Genomic DNA, 18,631 nt, shown 5'->3' on the forward strand with positions numbered 1-18,631 from the left:
CATAGTACACGGAAAATCCTCATCTATCATTGTGGCAATCGATGCCACGTGTTCTACTATTTGCAATGCACTTCCCTGGTTACTGCGTTTGGTGATATGCCATCCTAGCCATGGCAACAGACTAACCAATTCCCAGCGATAGTCCTCTAAATCGTTAGAATGATCATACGCACCTTGCCTTGTTGTCCTTGGTCTGTTCACGAGAAATTCTCCCTTTATTTCATTTTCCAGCCGCGTGACCTCTGCATCCAGTAAAACTCCTTTCTTCCTTAGCCATACGCGGTCCTTTTCAAGTTCGTGAAGTCTAAAGTTTCCCCTTCAGATTTCTTCCTGAAGTCTTATATGTTTTGCTTCGCATAACTGTGTGATTTCTTTGTTTCAGGCTTCGCTCATGGTCGAATCTATGGTTGTTGTTACATGAGGACTCGGCTTCGCATGCTCTTCAGAGATTACAACCCCTGCTTCATACCACGACTTTGGAATTTCTCTCGCGGTCAGGGTTTTGCACATGGTCCTATAGGCCCATCAAACTGCTGGTACATGCAGGTCCCATTCAGTGCATCAAAGGTCCCATGATGTAGGCCCCATCAAACCCTATTCAACACTTCGCACACCTTGTCAAAGGCTTCCCCGCTGATAATCCTTGGTGCGCTTCATCTTTGCTGCTTCTACGTTTTGTTCCTGTTTTATATTAGGAGAGCGGTGTGCATTGGTGCGGGCTGCGTACCATGCGCCTGTATCCATCTAGAAAGGTGGGCACAAAAACTGTTTCACCCCTCAAAACTAGCTCTCATCCGTAGCTGAGGTTTACCAAATCATGTAAGCATCACCTTTCTACAGTCGTGCCAATCCCCGAAACTCTCCTGGTGTGTACCCCACCACCTTGCGGGCGTAGCGCACAGTGCCCATTTCAGAGCATCAAACCGTTGTTGTTTTGGTACTTCACTTTCAAATTTGTTTAGGAATTCCTCCATTGATGTCAATCCATCATACATGGGCAGATCCCTTGCCTTTGTTGCTACACAGCGTAATGACCAATTCTACCATCGTTCTACTTTCTCATCTGAATCCAAAGTGTAGGAGTTGTAACACTCACACGAAATCCTACCATCTTCTGTCGTATTCACTCAATCCTACTCTCACACGGTTATCTTGTAGATACAATTGAGATCATCATCACTATCGTCGCCACGCACCGGTTCTGTATATCGCACTCCTTCGGTAGGATCTAGCGGTACTACTACATGTAGTGACTTTTTTTCAAAAACTATTTTGCGCTTCTTCAGGTTTATGACTCCGTCCATATCAGTGGCCCTATCTATGCCCAGTAGAGCGGGATAGGGATTTCTATCGTCAACAATATCTATCACTTTGAAATCCGCCAGTGCGCTCGCGCCTTCAGTATCAACCATTACTCCTTGCAATATTCCCTTGGGTAAGATCTTCTGTTGGTTCGCCATTTGCAATTGAATAGGATACCATTGCAACGCGGGCCTGCCCATGCATTCCCACATCTGCTTTGGTAGTACATTCGTGTCCGATCCTAGATCCAGAATTACTTAATCCATTTCATACTGTTCGATTTGCGCAGTCAACCTCATTTCCCTTCTTGTTCACGATATATGTTTTCCGAGCTTTTGTACTACGCATGGCTCTCCTGACCCAATGCACTTAGTGATAAGTTCCTGCAGTCCCTTCACAGCCCTGCTGTCGCGCAGCAGCTTCATACATGTCTCCAGAAAGGTAGTGAGCATTGAAGGATCCATATCCAGTTCTAGTTGATCCTTACTACCCGAAGTGGAGGCCTCCATGAAGCTCTTCTTAGCTTCCATGAATGTCTCCTTCGTGCACTCCAAATCAAATTCAGGTTCCTTTGTAGGAGCCTTGCAAACCCACGCACTTTCTTCAGGTTGCTTACCTTTGTCATCTCCTATTGTGATACTGCTCCGAAGCACAATGTTCACATTCGGATCCTCTTCACACGGCTCAGCCCTCATCATTTGTAGATTCTGAGTTGGGGGAGGCTGGATTATTCCCTTATCGCGCAACCTCGCTATCAGGGTAGGGAAATCCTCTGTCTCATGGTCGAACTGAGTACAATATAAACATGATGCTCTTTTCGGATTTTTACAATCGCGAGCATAGTGTCCCGACCCTCCGCAATTGTAACAAATCAGCTGTTTGCGACCTCTTCCTGGGCCCATTCCACGTCGACCTCGGTCGCGCCCTTGAAATCGAGTTCGCACCATTCCTGAATTTTGGTCGAGAGCTCATGTTTCAGTCTGCACCCTATAGGTAGGGGTTTGATCCATCATTAGCTCATAACTTCTGCAAGTGTGCTCATCATGGCCTACCGACCTGCAAAAATTATAGAACAATTGTTGGGACGTCTACGTATACTTCTGTAAGAGATGACAATTGTCTGTAGCATGTTTTCCTCCTATTTGACAAATAACGCACCATAATGCAGGTGCCATGCTCGGCCCCGCTTGTGCCTCTGGTCTTAATGTCATCGGCCCTCCTACCGCCAAATAGGTCGCGAAGACTAGACAATGATCTTTGTCATGTCCCTATCCCTTGCATTTGATGCACCATACCTCCTCGCACACCTCGGGGCAAGTTGTCCTGTCTTGTTTTAGACTCTACATTTCCAGATATAAATTTTTCATTTGTGTGTGGATTTTTTGAACTCCTAGGGCAGGATCTTGTATAGGGGTTTCATGTAGTCTCATTGCAATCTCCAATGCTTCGGCCTAGGTGGATAAATTCTACTGCGACAATGTCGTCCTCAGATGTGACGCTAGGGATGCTACAAACCATGCACAGTGTTGTGCATCTGTTAAGGTCATGTTGGCTTCGTGAATCATTCCCTTCAACCTCTGATCCAGTTCCCAGGGAGTCTCGCCTGGAAGCTTCGCGATCTCCTTAAACCCAATAATCGATTATGTCTCTGATTTTGGCTTGCTAAACTCCCTATTCAGCACAACTTGGATTTCTACGATCCCTGCGTTGGATTGTTATTAGAGTCTTTAATGTACCACGTTGGTGCGTGGTCCTGCAACACGCTCACCAGTGTTGCCTTCATTATGTTGTCATTCGCGACTCCGTGCGCTTCCTATACTACCTTTACCACGAACCAAAATTGGTCTGAATCTTCATTTCCTACTCCTTTGAATACCGGTAATTTTATTGCGCTTGCCATACTGAAGTGGGTGGGTGGCGGAGGTGGTGTGGGCGGAGATGGAAGTGATGATGGTGAAACCGGTGGTGGTGTAGGTGGGGGTGGTATGCGTAGAATTCACTGCCTTATCAGACTGATAGCACTTCTCGAAGAAACTTTCGCGAGCTCCTCCTCACTCTCTCGCGAGGGTGAAATCAAGGGACTAGTCTCTAATTCTTCACTACTTTCATTTCTGTAGATCTTCCCACTTCGCGTAGTCCCAAACATTAATTTATTCGCATAACCCACTTTTCGCACAGTAGCATTTTAATCCAGGTATTCAAAGATTTAATGTACTTACCTCGCGATCCTTTGAGGAAATGTTGTTCCACCTCGATGTAGCTGATTGATGTGTCTATCGCAAACTCGATGATGAACCCTCCTATAATCCGATCAAGCCAATGGTCCACAACGCGCGCGATCTTATCTTCCGATGCATCTAATCTGCGCACCAATTCTGGAGTCCACACGATTGGTTTGTCGAGCCTACACCTCCCTTAAATGTCTGCTAGCTTCGCGATCCACTAATACAACTCAAAAGGGAAGGATGTAAAGAAAATCTTGTGGATTTCCGTATACACATAGTGCTCTAAGCACTGTTCCTTTGATACTTGCAGATTCCTATTTTCCTGCACCACGAACTCGTGATTTTTTTTGTCTAACCGCTTTTCAATTTCTTTCTTGGTCGAATTCTAGTGACACGACATCAGACATCCCTTATGCAGATCCCAGTCTCGGCAACGAAACCATTTGTTGGCTTAGTGGGGCTTGACCCAGGTTTAGAAGTGATTTAGCCAAACAAATCTCGGTACTACTAGCCCTTTCGGCAACAGTCTGCGGAGCGCAGACTAAGGTCTCACCCGAAGTAGTATGGGAGGGTGCTAGAACCAAGTTTCCATACCCTGGGGATGTATGATGATTTCAAGTGGTCCACAGTTCGATCCAGCATGCACGTCGCTACGCGCACTTACTCATACCTTGCAGCCTGAGATGCTGCCTTCGCGCAGCCCTATTCAGGGGCCGAACAGTGTTATTACCCAAGTCCCTACTCGTCGTTCGATATTAGTTGATTTACTTAACTTACTTGTACGCTTTCAGTTATACTTAACAATATTCACAATACAAGTGTGCGCAATAACTAAACAATATAATTGCAAGTAACATAAAACATGTAATAACTTAGAATAGATACACAGAATTGGTAATAGAACTTCTCTTTATTATTTTCTTCCTTCAGTTATAGACTTGACTCTACCCTGCGCACTTAGCTGCAGGGGTCCGTGCACTCAGCTGTGGACTCTACTAGGCCTCTGCGCACTCAGCTGCAAAGCCTCTTCCTACTACTACGACCCAAGACACTTAGAATTTTCCTCTACACTTCGCTAACCATCAGATTCCATCCATTCATTCAATTCTTATTTTCTTCTCTACTTTACAACTTAGAGCCTCGCTCTATTTATACAATCCCATGGTTTGCGAACCATGGGTAGGTCGACACTACATTCAAAACTTAGGGTGGACGGCCCTATGACTCTAACATACAATCCACGCTCCACATCCGCAATTCACAGAGCTTTACAATAATATTCCTCAAAACTTGGGCTTTGAGCCCCAAAACATGTTGTGGGGGGATTCCATGCCCAACACAAGGGGCCAAATAATGATGTGTGCATGTCGTAGGGCCCTCCAAAGACTCAATAACATCTTGAAGTGCCATATTGTGGAATAAATTCCTCATAATATGATGGGAAAGGGGGTGGCCCCTTGTTTTCCAAGTAGAATACATGTCGTGCTCTCAGTGGGTCTAAAGACACATCAATGACTCCATGGGTCTCCATCTGAATCGGAAATGCCTGTAGATCCTCCACAATGGTCCAAGTGGTGGAATGAATGCTACCATAACATCGTACAAGTGTTGGGACACCTACCAAAAGTGTGGGGCTCCTGTGGGGGTTGTTGGGCATAGTGTACCAATCATGTCACCATCATCCCAAAAATGGATCGTTAGTAGTCTGTGAACATCCATGAAGATCTGTGGAGTGTTTTTTGTTGCTATGGAGGCCCATGGATCTCTATGCACACCCTACATATGCCAATGTGGACCTTTTGGGGTCAGCATCCCATATAGGGAAGCCAAACCCAAACGGAAACCACCAGCAATCCTGCATAAGATCTGATGTATCCCTTAGGCTTCCAATACAATCTGTCATTAGAATAATTAGGTAAAAGAGCTTAAAAATCATGGATAGAAAAGTGGGCACTTCATAATGGCATGCCCTTCTGTAGTGGCCTTTGGCATGTGCTAGTGTCTCCAAGCTCCAAAGGGGTTAGCCAAGTACCTTATTACATGGTTTCAGCACTTAGAGGGATAGTATGTCCAAGGTACATCCTTCTAACGGGGGTGGCAAGTGCCAAATAGCTGATATGGAATAGTGAATGAGAGGGGCAGCCCTGGACCACATAATGGGGCATAGGGGTAGCTAGATAAGGGGAAGCCCATACCTAGTACATAATGTATAGGAGGGAGTAGTCATGGTACATGAGGTGCCCCAACCTTGATTTTTTCACCCTTATTTATATTCCTTATACCTTTTATGAATTTTCTTTAATTAACTGTCTGGGGCTCAAAGGATAAGACCATGATGTGTATAATATAGTAGCGATTACCCCCTTTGAGGCAAGGCGGTTCATTGCCCTCCAGGGGTTAGGAAAATCATGGGTTCCTGAATGATAGAGGAGGCTCATATAGGGCCTATGGAACCAGGGTGATGGCCATGGATGGGGTAGGGCTCATGTGTTGTTTTTTTCGACGTGCTAACTATTTTGTCTTGGCCATCTTTTGCATTTTGTGGTACAATTTCCTATTAAATGTGGCCAATTATGCTTTTTCTTCTTTTTTAGTTGCTTCAACCTCTGTGGCATCATTCTAGGCTTGAATTAAGGTGGGAGAAAGGGGAGAGGGAGGCTAACCCTATGTGGACCCAAAATGGGAATGTGGACCGAGGTGGGAGAAATGATGAATGGGGGTGTAGTGAATGGAAAGGGAGTAGTATGTGCAGGCAAAAGAGCAGGACCACGCACCCAAAGTTAGGGTTTCCCAAGTAGTACCACCCTAGAACCAAATGGTCAATAAAGGAGATCCCACGGGACTAAGATCCAAGGGTAAAAACCAAAAGAGATCAAGGAGACAAGAGTACCAACTAAAAGGGGAAGAGAGTGAAAGAGAGAGGGAGAGAGAGAGAGGAAGAGGGAGGGAGAGAGATAGAGATAAATAGATAGATATGGAGAGAGAGTGTGTATGTTTGGGGGATGAGAGAGAGAGAGAGAGAGAGAGAGAGAGAGAGAGAGAGGGAGAGGGAGAAGAAGAGGGAGAGATACATACATAGATAGATATGGACAGAGAAAGAGTGTATGCGAAATAATATAGAGAGATAAAGAAGGAGAGACAAAGGGAGATAGAGATATAAATGGAGGGGTCAAGAGGGAAGAAGAGAGAGACAAAGAAAGGGAGGGAGAAAGAGAGAGAGAACGTGACATGTGTTTATGGGGTTGAGATAGAGAGACAAATACAGAGAGATGGAGGGAGATATCGATATAGATGGAGCAGGGGAGAGGGAAGAAGAGAAAGATAAAGAAAGGGAGGGAGAGGTGGGGAGAGAGAAATGGGGTAGAGAGGGAGGGGGAGGAAGAGAAGGAGAGAGGGAGGGAGATAGACATAGAATTTGCACTGATTTTAGTGTAGATGTTGATTTATACTCCTATTTGATTGCTTGCACTAGATGCATTGGTTTCAATGTAGATATTGATTTCTAATCGTATTTGATCGTTTTCACTATATGCATTGATTTTAGTGTAGATGTCAATTTTTAATCCTATTTAATGCCTTATACTAAATGCATTGATTTCAGTGTAGATGTTGATTTCTACTCCTATTTGATTACTTGCACTGGATGCATTGGTTTTAGTGTAGATATTGATTTATAATCCTATATGATCGCTTGCACTAGATCCATTGATTTCAATGTAGATCTCGATTTCTAATCCTATTTAATACCTTACACTAGATGCATTAATTTGAGTGATGATGTTGATTTCTACTCCTATTTGATTCATTGCACTAGATGCATTGGTTTCAATGTAGATATTGATTTCATAATTATCTTTGATTGCTTGCACTAGATACATTGATTTTAGTGTAGATGTTGATTTCTAATCCTATTTGATTGTTTGCACTAGATACATTGATTTCAATGTAGATGTTTATTTATGATTTGATGCAACTAGATGTATGATGTACATTAATTTCAAATTAATTAGATTAATAGTGTGTATTGATTTCAGTGTAAGCACGTCTCTTCCCCCTCCATCTATATCTATATCTCCCATTGCCTCTCCTTTATCTCTTTATCTCACCCCCCAAACATACACACACTCTCTCCATATCTATATCTCTTCATCCCTCCCTGTATTTGCCTCTCTCTTCTTCCTTCTCTCCCCCCCCTCCATCTATATCTCTATCTCACCCCCAAAACATACAAACTCTCTCTCATTGTGTGTGCACATAAACATTATTCATGGCGTGAATTGAATTCTTTGTTACAACAATTCCACGATAAACACAATACTTGATTTTTCATCCTACATAAAATGTTCACTTACCTGAAATGACTTCTTCTTAAAATTGTAAACTATTTGTAATTGGCTACATTCTTATTATTTTCATTTTCCATCATTCAACATTGTTAATCACTTTGCATTCAAACGCAGTAATAGAGAATAACTAATAGGTGTGACACTAAGAATAGTAAAAGAAAATAGTTTCAGATTGATAAAAAATGAAGATTGTTTGTAATTCACTATATTCTTATTATTCACATTTTCTATGATTCAACATTGTTACATTGTCACTTGGCACTTTAAATTTTTATTTCATCATTCAAGTTACTAAAAGTCTATCTCATCTCAAAAAACTGAGGTAACTAAGCAAAGTTAAAGTTAAATTGACCAAATTATTATTAGGCATATTTAACATACTTAAAATGATCAAAATGATTATATGTTCAACAAATTTTGTATGGCCACACTACTAAACCCGTCTAGATCCTTCTTAACCCTGAATCTATAAATGCCGAGAGGGATCAAATCTCTGGAGGTGCAAACCTTTCGTCAATTTTTAACTCAAAAAAGAGATTTGCACCTCAAAAAATTTGATACCTCTCAAAGCTTGATAAATTCACAAGTAAAATAAATTTAAGCTATGACTTTTTTGCTTCATTTATTTATTTATTTAAATAATTTTCTCTTTGCTTTTTGTTAAAATTCCATCTCTTTTAAAAAAATACGACATTTTCCACTTCCTTAATGCAAGTTAAAAAAACCCTTGTGACAATAACTTAAAAGGAATCCAAATGGCTCTCAAGGTGCCGATCATTTGTGCTCGAGCTCTAAAATTTAAGGCTTGTCCCCTCAATTTCGTGTTCCAAATCAATGGCCCTCGAACATTTCATTATCATGAACGACTCTCTAATAAGCAATCTTATTCCAGCTCTTCACAGTCGTCTGCGGTCCCTAATTCCCAATGCTCAGCCAGGAGCCATTGCAAATGGCAACCAATAAATCCCATGCTATTGGGTATTTAAAACTCTTAAGAGTACATTTGGTCAACCGAAATGCATCTCTGCATTCGCATGGGCATGAACATGGCAAGCGATATTTAATGTGACTGGACATGCACCGGATAGCAGCGCCACCCTACCATGCCCATAACATGCACCATGTGTATAGTCCCGATTCCCCAGCTAATTCCCAGCGACTCAACCGCCTTCCTATTCCCGCAGGGTAAAAGCTCGTTGTACTTATGCAGTTAATATAGGTTGGAGACAAGACCGCCCTGACTCCTTTGGTGCAGACGTAATTAACGCAAGTACACTTTCACTCACACGTTCAATATTTCAAACTGAGCACTCCCGCTAGAAAATTTTGAATTTTTTTTGAAATGAACTTAATAGTGATGCGAGAGTAAGCAGGAGTTGTTGATGGAACGGAATTGCTCAGATGTGCTCAAAATTGAAGACGCTGCCCAGGCTTCCGCCACTTTAACTTCAGCAGAAAGTCACTGATAAACTTCAGCAGAAAGCTCTGAGTCGGTTCGGATTCTATGGGTCACGGATTCTGGTAGTAGCGAGCATAGCCATCCAAGATTTTCGGTTCAGATTCTATGGGTCACGGATTTTGGTAGTATCGAGCATAGCCATCCAAGATTTGTGCAAGGGCATGATATGAGGACGCCTGCAGTTTTGGGAGATTGAAACATTCATTGGCTTCACTCATCTTCATGGAAGGAGATATCATTGATGCCCCCTTCGTTATACCAAGATTTGAATGGTTCGTCTGCCTGGTTCGGAGATTCTACTTATTATTGCAGCGGAGGATATGGGAATCCCAACACCTGCAGCCCTAGCGCTTACTCGTAGCCCTTCAAGGCAGTGCACCCCAAAGCCATGATTGTTTCTTCTTCTCGCTCCACCGCCGGATCCACCTTGCGTGTGAAGCTTCGAATTAAAAAAGAAAGAAGACCTCGCCTCATTTCTTTCGGCCAATAACATCAACATAGTGACGGAAAATCTAATGCTGCCTCCCTCCATCCAGGGTTCCTCTTGGCAATCTCCATGGACGCCAAGTCTGGATACCATCGCTGAAACCGACAACCTACTTGGAGATTTATAAACATCTGGGTGAAGAGATTGCACGCTATACTAAGCATTTTCTTGTTGTGTGGTTAAAATATGATATAGTTCGCAGATATTCATTGATATTCATTTATTTTGAGAAATGTATATTGTAATGCTGAAATTGAAATACATTAATGTTTGTAAAGATATCTCATTATGGTACTAGTCAACTGTGAGGGTGTTGTAGCTGGAGAATCATTTTATCTCAATTTCTAAATTTTTCTTTTGTTCTTTGAGTAAGATCAAGCATGGACAAAACTTTCACATAGATATATGCCTTGTTTTGTTCTATATACTATGTGGACATCTTGAATATATTCAGTGCACATATTGATTATTCCTTTAATTCATTTCTTTGAATGTTTCTGCTCATAACTTGATAAAGTGTTTACCGAGAGTGATACATGATTTCTATATACATGATGTCTATGATATATGATACATGATATGTGACAACCCGAATATGCAACAACCTGTTATATTTTCAATATAAAGCTTGTTTTTTCTGCTTGACAGAATCCACAGCAACATGAGCCCTCATTCCTCGGATCACGATAACACTTTCCCATCAACGAGAAACTTCCATGGCCGCTGCACTTCCGGTTCCACAATTATATATGAAGTTCAGAAGCTATTTACTTCCCTTTAACATCGAGATGTAAGATATTTTTGTTTGTGGCATGTGTAAATACGTGAGCGTTATCGATTCCTCTATTGGTGTCTAGTTGGTATCAAATCTGAAATTTAAATGGTGTAGAGACCCTGAATTTTAGTTAAAAAAATAAATAATAAAAAATTACTAAAATTTTCTATAACTTTAGCATTTTATTTATGAAATAATAAGATAACGACATTTCGATATTTTATTTTAGTCACATAAATGGGTAATTTTCTGTTTAACATTGTGAACTAGACTCCACGTGATTTTAAATAAAATAATCCTTTCACAAATTTCACTTTCACATTTTAAAATAATAACGACATTTAAAAACCACAACATGGCATTCAAAACTCGAATTTGGACGTAGCTTAAAGGTCACACTTTGATAATTCAATTCACTCATTTATAATTCTAATTATTCATATTTTACTTAGATATTGATTATGTAAAATGATATTAAATTTAATCATTGAATATGTTACATAATATTAAACTTAATAATTGGCAATCATGTTAATTTTGTTAAAGATAGCTAAAAACACTCATATATTGCACACAAAGGTGTATGCACTCAGCGCACACATTACATTCAAAGATTATTCTAATATATAGAGTTTCTCGGATCTAATTTATTCCAAACTTAAAAGGAGCGGTTGTGAGAATTTCTCAACCATCTCAAACAAACATCTCAAATATAGGAGGTAAGCATTAACTCCAACATCCCCTCTTGATGCTTACATTACATAAATTAATTGAAATCATCAACAAATAACAAAATATAGAGTCATTCTTTAACTAGTTTACAACTTATCATTATAGACTCCATCAAGTTGCCTCATAACCCTTGTAAAGGTGTAGTCAGCAAGTTGGATTCTCAATTTCGACTCCTAAACTCCCGAATCAAGGACCTCCCGAAGTCAATTATTGAACAACATCCCAAGCTGTCATAGACCACTCCCATGTCTCCAACAAATGAGGGATTCTTCCCAAGATCCGCAACTACCGTACTATCTAGACAACCATCCGTGTTGAGCCTTTTCACTGCGTTGTTCTAAAAAAGTTTAAGAGGTTCAAATTCTTCATAGAATTCATCATCAAAATTCAATGGATATTCATCTATGGGTATATTTGTTGATTCTATCCCTTTTAACAAATCACTGGCACGACTTCTGCTGAAATTCTCAATGCCACAGCTTGATCATTCAAAGTCATACCACCGGGACCATATGAATTCTCGATTTTGATATCTCTCGCTACGAAATCTGAAGCATAATCTTTTGCAATCACTCACCACACTACATAGGTTTAACACGTCTTGACTCGGGCTCTAATACCATGTTAAAGATGGCTAAAGGAACTCATATATTGCACACAAAGGTGTATGCGCTCAACACACACACATTACATTAAAAAATTATTCTAATATATAGAGTTTCTCAAATCTAACTTATTCCTAGCTTAGAATGAGAGGTTGAGAGAAATTCTTAACCATCTCAAACAAACATCTCAAATATAGGATGTAAGCATTAATTCCAACATCCCCTATTAATGCTTACATTACATAAATTTATTGAAATCATCCACAAACAACAAAATTCACAGTCATTCTTTAACTGGTTTACAACTTATCATTATAGACTCCATCACGTTGCCTCATAACCCTCGTAAATGTGTAGTTAGCAAGTTGGATTCCCGAGTTCGGCTCCTAAAATCACGAATGAAGGACCTCCCAAAGTCAATTACTGAATAGCATCTCAAGTCATCGCATAACCTCATTAGAAGGCCACTCCCACGTTTTCAATGAATGAGGGATTCTTCCCAAGATCCACAAATACCATACTATCTAGACAACCATCCATGTTGAGCCTTTTCACTGCACTATTCTAAAAAAGTTTAATAGGTTCAAATTCTTCATAGAATTCATCATAAAAATTCAACGGATATTCATCTGTGGCTATATTCGTTGATTCTATCCCTTTTAACAAATCACTGGCACGACTTCTGCTGAAATTCGCAATGCCTCAGCTTGATCATCCGGAGTCATACCACCGGGACCATATGAATTCTCGATTGTGATATCTCTCACTATGAAATCTAAAGCATAATCTTCTGCAATCACTCGCCACGACACATAGGTTTAACGCGTCTCAACTCAGGCTCTGATACCATGTTAAAGATGGCTGAAAGAACTCATATATTCCACACAAAGGTGTATGCGCTCAAAACACACACACATTACATTCAAATATTGCTCTAATATATAGAGTTTCTCAGATCTAACTTATTCCTAACTTAGAAGGAGAGGTTGATATAGATTGTTAGTAAAACAGAAAAGATAAGATACAATACAAATATACACATTAACAAAATGATTTAGAAAATAAAAAATGTTTTTTCAAATATATCTATCTTTACAATATTATAATACAATACATATGTCTTGTTCCATTTATAAATTGTTAATCCTTTTAAGCTTTATAAGAATCCAGGCATAGTTCCTTAATAAAAATAGCAAAACCATGGGTTAAAAACCATGGACCACAAAACCACTAGAGGAAAAACCATTGTACCAAAAACAACAAAAACTAGACATAAAAAATTGTAACTTCTTTAAAACCCCCACATAGGTAGGATTCCACTCCCTTTAGGATCTCCCAAGTAGGGTGGTTCTCCCCTCATGTGTTGAAATTCTAGTGTAGCTAGGACTAGAATATATTTTCACAGTTAATATATACTTCTTTTGATGCAATCACAAACACTGCTATATTGACATCAATGAAATCATATCCTATTCTCAACCTCAACATTCTCATGCATTCATCAAACCTAAAGAGAAAGGAGCATATGGGTTTTAAGGAACAGAGCCTTGGTATGTGCTGATGTTTCCTTAATCACGCCCAGGTATTGTAAAAAGCCAAAAACTCTGAATCTGATCTTTCCTTGTTAAATTTGAAAACTAATTTTAAGGGCATTATTATTGAATAAATGGGGATAGGAAGGATTAGAATCTCGATCTCGAGACTGGGGATGTGGCTTAGTGTTTCAGGCTACGAGTTATGGATAATTGACCTGAGATTTTCATCATTTTGGTATCAGAGCTGTAAAAGGCTCTTTTGGGAGAAAATTAGAGTGGGTATACTCTACAGAAAAGAAATCAGAGAAGTCTCGGCACACTATTTCTAAGCGAAGAAAGGAGTTGGTAGAGTTGAACTTGGTAACAAGTCGATCTGGAAGTGAGAAGGGAGTTTGGTGGAAAAGTGAAATGTGTAACTGCGGAGGTTAGGAGTCTACGGGTGTCTTGATCGGGGTTGAAGCATTGTACTAAATCCTAACTTTCGATTTCATTTTCAATTGCTTACGTCACAGTCAACTACGGGGGTTAAGTTGTTTGGTAATGTGTTAGTTGAAAGTTCGCAGATCATAGGATTTGATGGCCTTCGTTATCCAACGGGTATCGACCATAAAGTGATCGGACTTTAACTTCAAAGGCGGACCCGAACTTTTATAAATTAAGGATTTATAATCATTATCGACTCCGTAAGGGTGGTTAAGTGTCGCGCAAGTTTCTCGTGCGATATCGCTACTGACCATTGGATCAAACGTGCCTTGATCAAATGGGGGAGGATCAACGATTCGTTTTGTTGATCAAGTGAAACATCAACCATCGGATTAATGATGAGAACAACAGTGGAGAATTATTCCGATAAGATTTGTGGGAAGTCAACGTGGGACCGCTGTTGTTCAATTGCTGTTCAATCAGTGTTTTTCAGTTATTGTTCAATTCTGTTCAGTTGTTGTTCAATCGATGTTGTTCAATTGTTATTCAATCGCTACTATTCAATTGTTGTTTGTTTGGTGTTGTTCAATTGTTGTTCGTTTGATGTTCAAATGGTGTTGTTCAATTGGTTTTGTTCAACTGATGTTCGTTTGTTATTCAATCGGTGTTGTTTAGTCGTTGTTCACTTCTTGTTCAGTTGCTATTCAATCGGTGTTGTTCAATTATTGTTCGTTTTTTGTTCAATCGGTGTTCAATTGTTGTTCAGTTGTTGTTCAATTGTTGTTCAGTTGTTGTTCAATTACTGTTCTATTTCTGTTCAATTACTGTTCAATTGACCTCTTGCATCATTTTTGGTATTTGAGTTGTGCAGGTCATTTAAATCAAGAGAAAGCAGAGTTTGGCACAAGACTACAGCAGTAAGACTGTAGGAAGAACTTTTGGAAGTTCTTAGAGATTATAGTAGAACCTCATTCTAGCTGAGGCTTGGAATAGACAGGGACAGAGGAGTCCTCAAGAGAAGTGAGTGTAGCAACCAGAGAGAGAGCAAGATTGCTCAGTGCAAGTTCTAAGTGAAAGAGGACTTAGAAACTAGGTAGAGGAGAAGCTTGGTGAGAAGATCAACTCAGAAGGAAGTAGATTGGTTGTAAGTGTAGAAGCTCACACAGAAGAGAAGATGGCTATGGAAATTCATATGGAAGGTTTAGAAGAAGGCTACAAGATGAAGGAAAAAGGTGCTAAAATAATCCGCAAGAAAAAGATGAGTTATGCGGAGCCTGAAAAGGAGATGGCTAAGATAAGAGAAGAACTCGATATGTTAATAATGCTGCTAGAGGAAAACCAAATACTAGGTTGGGTATTAAAGAAGTCAGTGAAGTGGCATAAGTTACAGAAAAAACTACAACATAGGCAAGTAAAGTGGTTGGTGGAAAAACTCAAAGAAGCAGAGTCAGAAATGGAAGTTTCCATTTGTGGACCAGAACCGGGTGAAATTTTGGGTGAAGAGGATAATGGAAGATCAACTAAAGATCTCATGGACTATTGGAATAGTTCAGAATAATTTGAAGATACGTTGACAAGAGAAGCAGATGAGGCTATGAGGCCTTGTGTTTTTAAATCTCATAGTTTGTGTGTGTTTGCAAGACGTGTAGAAGATAATGGACAGTCTGGTGAAACTGTCCTAAAGATGAATAAATCTCTTGAGGTGAAGTACAATGGAGAATGCCTTTTAGAGGAGGAAGGTGTTGATTTGTTGCAGAAGAAAGAATTAATAGATGAATTTCTGTTTGAAGTAAGACAACCAATTGAATTTGTTATAGACCAAAAGCATAATGAAAATGTTGTAGTGGTATTCCAAGGAGGTAAACAAATGAATTTGTTTAATGAAATTGATGAAATAATTTTGCAATGTGATGGTACATAAAATAGGATAACTCAGGAGGAGTGCCAGAAAAAGAATGAAGCTAAGAATGAAGGTTGTGATGAAATGCTAGAAAAATTTCACATGGAAATAGAGTTCTTGGAAAGATTTCTCAAGGAACCTGAAGGAGAAATGAAGTTTTCAGAACATGATAAAGAAGATATTGCGATTACCATGCATGATAAGGATGAAATGTCTCTAACATTTGTAGAGTTAAGTGAATGTTTGGACTCTTCAATTAATAATGTGGTTGTAGGTACGGAAGACAACATTAACAAATATGATGCTGAAATCAGATAAATTGAGCAGAGATTATTTGAAGATGAGATGAAAGACCAGGAGCAACAAGAAAGTTATATTCTTATAGACATGAAGGAAACATAAGTATTAATCCAGCAGAATGAAGAGTGTGAGATTAGTCTAGTAGTAATGAGAGCAGAAGTAGATATATTAACGGAGTAGCTGCAAATAAAGATAAATGAAGACCAAAGATATAGATGGAGAATGAAGAAACGGGTCATGTGGAAGCTATTGCAATAGAAGTGGAATGGCAAGCTGATAACCGAGTTCAGATAACTTGAACAAATTCATATTTATTTGTTAGAGAAGGAGAGACTCAAGGGAATGGAGTCACATCAAAGAGAATCTGCTGAAATCCACAAGGTCTATGATGAGAGATTGGTGCTTGAAGCATTAAAAGAAGGCGAAAGTCTTGTATTTTAAAAACTAATACTTTGTTGATGAATGCAGGTACAATATCAGATGAGAAATTTGTTACTATAGGGACAGTCAATGACTATGGTTGTGATAAAAAAGAAGTTCTTGATTATTCCTCATTATAGAAAGTTGAGTGTCCAGTGCAATTGGAGAAGGAAGCAACAAATAAAGAGGCAGAGGCCGAAGAAGATAAGACCAGAGAAATTGTAATGGAATGAGGAGAAGACACTACAGAAAACATTAATCATATTGATGTAATTGACAAAGAGGGATTACTATGAGGAATCGGCGGAAGTAATTGCCGTAAAAACCGAGTGTGAGTGATGCTGGTGATGGTGAGCTTTCAGATTTAGCTCTTATTAATTTCAACACTACCAAGTCAGCTAATAAAACTATAAGTACTGATGCAGAGCTAGTTTGAAATCCATTTGAAATTCGAGATTTCATATGGTCCTAGTGGTATGACTCTAGATGATCAAGTTGTGGCATTGAGAATTTCAGTGGAAGTCGTGCCAGTGATTTGTTAAAAGGGATAGAATTAGTGAATATAGCCACAAATGAATATCCGTTGAATTTTGATGATGAATTCTATGAAGAATTTGAACCTCTTAAACTTTTTTAGAATAGCGCAGTGAAAAGGCTCAACATGGATGGTTGTCTAGATAGTATAGTAGTTGCGGATCTTGGGAAGAATCCCTCATTTGTTGAAGACATGGGAGTGGCCTTCTAATGAGGTTATGTGACGACTTGGGATGTTTTTCAATAATTGACTTTGAGAGGTCCTTGATTCAGGAGTTTAGGAGCCGAAATTGGGAATCCAACTTGCTGACTACACATTTACGAGGGTTATGAGGCAACTTGATGGAGTTTATAATGATAAGTTGTAAACCAGTTAAAGAATGACTGTGTATTTTGTTGCTTGTGGATGATTTCAATAAATTTATGTAATGTAAGCATTAAGAGGGGATGTTGGAATTAATGCTTACATCCTATATTTGAGATGTTTGTTTGAGATGGTTAAGAAATTCTCTCAACCTCTCCTTCTAAGCTAGGAATAAGTTAGATCTAAAAAACTCTATATATTAGAGTAATCTTTGAATGTAATGGGTGTGTGTATGTTGAGCGCATACACCTTTGTGTGCAATATATGAGTTCCTTCAGCCATCTTTAACATGGTATCAGAAACTGAGCCGAGACACGTTAAACCTATGTAGTGTGGCGAGTGATTGCAGAAGATTATGCTTCAGATTTCGTAGCGAGAGATATCAAAATTGAGAATTGATATGGTCCTGGTGGTATGACTCCGAATGATCAAGTTGTGGCGTTGAGAATTTCAGCAGAAGTCATGCCAGTGATTTGTTAAAAGGGATAGAATCAACGATAGCCACAGATGAATATCCATTGAATTTTGATGATTAATTCTATGAAGAATTTGAACCTCTTAAACTTTTTTATAACAACGCAATGAAAAGGCTCAACATGGATGGTTGTCTAGATAGTACGGTAGTTGTAGATCTTGGGAAGAATCCCTCATTCGTTGGAGACATGGGAGTGGTCTTCTAATGAGGTTATGCGACGGCTTGGGATGTTGTTCAATAATTGACTTCAGGAGGTCCTTGATTTGGGAGTTTAGGAGTCGAACTCGAGAATCTAACTTGCCAACTACAGCTTTACAAGGGTTATGAGGCAGCTTGATGGAGTCTATAATGAAGTTGTAAACCAGTTAAAGAATGACTGTGTATTTTGTTATTTGTGGATGATTTCAATAAATTTATGTAATGTAAGCATCAAGAGAGGATGTTGGAGTTAATGCTTACATCCTATATTTGAGATGTTTGAGAAATTCTCTCAACCTCTTCTTTTAATTTTGGAATAAATTAGATCCGAGAAACTCTATATATTAGAGTAATCTTTGAATGTAATGTGTGTGTTGAGTGTATACACCTTTGTGTGTAATATATGAGTGTTTTTAGCCATCTTTAACAAAATTAACATAATCGCCAATTATTAAGTTTAATATTATGTAACATATTCAATGATTAAATTTAATATCATTTTACATAATCAATATCTAATTAAAATATGAATAATTGGAATTATAAATGAA

Source organism: Pinus tabuliformis, chromosome 4_1 (assembly GCF_031772625.1).
Source record: "Pinus tabuliformis cultivar Carrire ecotype Pingquan chromosome 4_1, CPIR1, whole genome shotgun sequence".
Lineage (NCBI taxonomy): Eukaryota > Viridiplantae > Streptophyta > Pinopsida > Pinales > Pinaceae > Pinus > Pinus tabuliformis.